Source organism: Schistocerca serialis, unplaced genomic scaffold (genome assembly GCF_023864345.2).
Source record: "Schistocerca serialis cubense isolate TAMUIC-IGC-003099 unplaced genomic scaffold, iqSchSeri2.2 HiC_scaffold_1091, whole genome shotgun sequence".
NCBI lineage: Eukaryota > Metazoa > Arthropoda > Insecta > Orthoptera > Acrididae > Schistocerca > Schistocerca serialis.
In genome coordinates this window covers 15,001-20,000 of record NW_026047284.1, presented here as the reverse complement: position 1 = coordinate 20,000, position 5,000 = coordinate 15,001, and positions in this window count along the sequence as shown.

Below are 5,000 nucleotides of genomic sequence, written 5' to 3'. Positions count from 1 at the left end.
GTTGTGCCTTAACCTAACCCATGTTGTGCCTTAACCTAACCCATGTTGTGCCTTAACCTAACCCATGTTGTGCCTTAACCTAACCCATGTTGTGCCTTAACCTAACCCATGTTGTGCCTTAACCTAACCCACGTTGTGCCTTAACCTAACCTACGTTGTGCCTTAACCTAACCCATGTTGTGCCTTAACCTAACCCATGTTGTGCCTTAACCTAACCCATGTTGTGCCTTAACCTAACCCATGTTGTGCCTTAACCTAACCCATGTTGTGCCTTAACCTAACCCATGTTGTGCCTTAACCTAACCCATGTTGTGCCTTAACCTAACCCATGGTGTGCCTTAACCTAACCCATGTTGTGCCTTAACCTAACCCATGTTGTGCCTTAACCTAACCCACGTTGTGCCTTAACCTAACCCACGTTGTGCCTTAACCTAACCCACGTTGTGCCTTAACCTAACCCACGTTGTGCCTTAACCTAACCTACGTTGTGCCTTAACCTAACCCATGTTGTGCCTTAACCTAACCCATGTTGTGCCTTAACCTAACCCATGTTGTGCCTTAACCTAACCCATGTTGTGCCTTAACCTAACCCATGGTGTGCCTTAACCTAACCCATGGTGTGCCTTAACCTAACCCATGGTGTGCCTTAACCTAACCCATGTTGTGCCTTAACCTAACCCATGTTGTGCCTTAACCTAACCCATGTTGTGCCTTAACCTAACCCATGTTGTGCCTTAACCTAACCCATGTTGTGCCTTAACCTAACCCATGTTGTGCCTTAACCTAACCCATGTTGTGCCTTAACCTAACCCATGTTGTGCCTTAACCTAACCCATGTTGTGCCTTAACCTAACCCATGTTGTGCCTTAACCTAACCCATGTTGTGCCTTAACCTAACCCATGTTGTGCCTTAACCTAACCCATGTTGTGCCTTAACCTAACCCATGTTGTGCCTTAACCTAACCCATGTTGTGCCTTAACCTAACCCATGTTGTGCCTTAACCTAACCCATGTTGTGCCTTAACCTAACCCATGTTGTGCCTTAACCTAACCCATGTTGTGCCTTAACCTAACCCATGTTGTGCCTTAACCTAACCCATGTTGTGCCTTAACCTAACCCATGTTGTGCCTTAACCTAACCCATGTTGTGCCTTAACCTAACCCATGTTGTGCCTTAACCTAACCCATGTTGTGCCTTAACCTAACCCATGTTGTGCCTTAACCTAACCCATGTTGTGCCTTAACCTAACCCATGTTGTGCCTTAACCTAACCCATGTTGTGCCTTAACCTAACCCATGTTGTGCCTTAACCTAACCCATGTTGTGCCTTAACGTAACCCATGTTGTGCCTTAACGTAACCCATGTTGTGCCTTAACCTAACCTATAATGTGCCTTAACCTAACCTAAAGTGCGCCGTAACCTAAACTATATTGCGCCTTAACCTGACGCACGTTGTCGCTGAACCTGCTCTGTAATTGTTATGCAACCCGTTAAAGTAGTGTAGTGTTGCCTAACCGCAACCCTCGCAATATAGTTCGCTACTCGCACTGCCCGGTCCCCTGTGTATCGCGTCATGTTAAACACCTTGCAGGTGTTGCTGACTTTCCACATGCTCCTGCTATACACTGTAGTGTGGATAGCAGCAGGACGTACATGCCCCCCCCCCTTCCCCCCTGCCTTCGCAAGCTGGTCGGTGAGAAGTTTGCATGTTCAATGCCCTTCGCATGCCGACGTACTCAGCCTACGTTGTGGTACGGCCTGTCACCTGTCCGCCGATGTACGCAAAACCCACAAACTGTACTGCACATTGCTCCGTATGTACTGAATGATACATCGTGGCCCATGTGACCGTATGACGACAGCGCCTAGCAACGGCGGACCATACAGTCCAAATATTGTGCACGCAGCTACGTGTCGTCTCCCTATAAGAGCTGGATTGCAGTGTGGTACGCCATACAGACGTGTGGGAGGAACGGACGCCCTGGATGGCGATCAGCATGAGCAGTCTGTTGATGTAGTGGAGCGTGTATTCGGACGTAGTCGTCTCTTCTCACACACCGTGATAGCATGTTGCACCGCGTTCCACATCTGCGACATGCTGCAGAGGCGGGCTGACAGTCGTTCGCGCAATGGACACCGCATACGTACGGGGTCTACCTTCCACGTGTTCTCTAGGCGTGCACATGTTGTTGCGTCTATGTGGGCAGACGTAGTGTGTTGTGACACCTGACACAGGCATGCAATACTCGTTGCAAATGGCGATGGACGTGTACGTTTGCTGGTGACGTTACGCAAATGAACAACCGGTAACCCGTTGTGGTGCGGTTGTTCTCGCTAGAGGTGAATCAGTGTTGGCGACGATCGGTCGAGCTATTAACCGGTTGTTTCAGGGATACCCACCATGCCCACGAACGTGAAAGGGGACCCACCATGCCCACGAACGTGAAAGGGGATCTGGGTGTGAGGCGATACGCGGCGGTGGCTGGGTGGGACCGTCCCCGGCCGGTGAGGGGGGGCCGCCCGGCGTGCTGGCAGCGCGGTGCGTGGGCGCACGCGCTACAGCCGGCTGGTGGGGGCGGCCGGTGGCAGGCGCGCCGGCCGACGGACGCGGCAGGCGGCGCAGCTGCGCGCCGGCGCCCCCTGCTCGCGGCGCCTTGCGGCCAAAGTAGGTCCTCGCGGGCCCGGTGCGAAGCGCGGTGGCCATCTGCAGTGTGCTGGTCCGATTGAGGACTTTGTGCGCTGAGGATGCGCCGCCGCCCGGCGCTCGGCGCCGCGACGCCGTCTGCTGCTCGGTCGCCCCAGCGGTTCTCGCAGGTGGTTTGTATCGCAGCTGTGCGGACGTGTTGGCGCGTGCGCTGTGCTGGGAGAGTTTACTCGCCTAACTCCGGGCGATTGCGCCTCTCTCGAACCCGACCAAGTACTTAGGACGGCGCTGCGCGCCGCCGGGACCTGAGAGGGTTTCGAGGTGTGTTGTGCAGGGGAGCTCAGCCTCCTCCTGTTTGCAGAATAATCACGTTGACATTCAGAGCACTGGGCAGAAATCACATTGCGTCAACACCCGCTAGGGCCATCGCAATGCTTTGTTTTAATTAGACAGTCGGATTCCCCCAGTCCGTGCCAGTTCTGAGTTGATCGTTGAATGGCGGCCGAAGAGAATCCGCGCACCCGCGCGCCCCCGGAGGAGCACGCTAAGGCGGACGCGGCCTCGCAGCAAGGAAGATCCGTGGGAGGCCAAGGCACGGGACCGAGCTCGGATCCTGCACGCAGGTTGAAGCACCGGGGCGCGAACGCCGCGCAGGCGCGCGCATCCTGCACCGCCGGCCAGCACGAGGCCGACCAACGGCGAGAGCAGACCACGCCCGCGCTAAACGCCCGCACTTACCGGCACCCCTACGGCACTCACCTCGCCCAGGCCCGGCACGTTAGCGCTGACCCACTTCCCGACCAAGCCCGACACGCCCCGATCCTCAGAGCCAATCCTTATCCCGAAGTTACGGATCCAATTTGCCGACTTCCCTTACCTACATTATTCTATCGACTAGAGGCTCTTCACCTTGGAGACCTGCTGCGGATATGGGTACGAACCGGCGCGACACCTCCACGTGGCCCTCTCCCGGATTTTCAAGGTCCGAGGGGAAGATCGGGACACCGCCGCAACTGCGGTGCTCTTCGCGTTCCAAACCCTATCTCCCTGCTAGAGGATTCCAGGGAACTCGAACGCTCATGCAGAAAAGAAAACTCTTCCCCGATCTCCCGACGGCGTCTCCGGGTCCTTTTGGGTTACCCCGACGAGCATCTCTAAAAGAGGGGCCCGACTTGTATCGGTTCCGCTGCCGGGTTCCGGAATAGGAACCGGATTCCCTTTCGCCCAACGGGGGCCAGCACAAAGTGCATCATGCTATGACGGCCCCCATCAACATCGGATTTCTCCTAGGGCTTAGGATCGACTGACTCGTGTGCAACGGCTGTTCACACGAAACCCTTCTCCGCGTCAGCCCTCCAGGGCCTCGCTGGAGTATTTGCTACTACCACCAAGATCTGCACCGACGGCGGCTCCAGGCAGGCTCACGCCCAGACCCTTCTGCGCCCACCGCCGCGACCCTCCTACTCGTCAGGGCTTCGCGGCCGGCCGCAAGGACCGGCCATGACTGCCAGACTGACGGCCGAGTATAGGCACGACGCTTCAGCGCCATCCATTTTCAGGGCTAGTTGCTTCGGCAGGTGAGTTGTTACACACTCCTTAGCGGATTCCGACTTCCATGGCCACCGTCCTGCTGTCTTAAGCAACCAACGCCTTTCATGGTTTCCCATGAGCGTCGATTCGGGCGCCTTAACTCGGCGTTTGGTTCATCCCACAGCGCCAGTTCTGCTTACCAAAAGTGGCCCACTTGGCACTCCGATCCGAGTCGTTTGCTCGCGGCTTCAGCATATCAAGCAAGCCGGAGATCTCACCCATTTAAAGTTTGAGAATAGGTTGAGGTCGTTTCGGCCCCAAGGCCTCTAATCATTCGCTTTACCGGATGAGACTCGTACGAGCACCAGCTATCCTGAGGGAAACTTCGGAGGGAACCAGCTACTAGATGGTTCGATTAGTCTTTCGCCCCTATACCCAGCTCCGACGATCGATTTGCACGTCAGAATCGCTACGGACCTCCATCAGGGTTTCCCCTGACTTCGTCCTGGCCAGGCATAGTTCACCATCTTTCGGGTCCCAACGTGTACGCTCTAGGTGCGCCTCACCTCGCAATGAGGACGAGACGCCCCGGGAGTGCGGAGGCCGCCGCCCCGTGAAGGGCGGGGAAGCCCCATCCTCCCTCGGCCCGCGCAAGGCGAGACCTTCACTTTCATTACGCCTTTAGGTTTCGTACAGCCCAATGACTCGCGCACATGTTAGACTCCTTGGTCCGTGTTTCAAGACGGGTCGTGAAATTGTCCAAAGCTGAAGCGCCGCTGACGGGAGCGATTATTCCGCCCGAGAGCATCCCGAGCCAACAGCGGC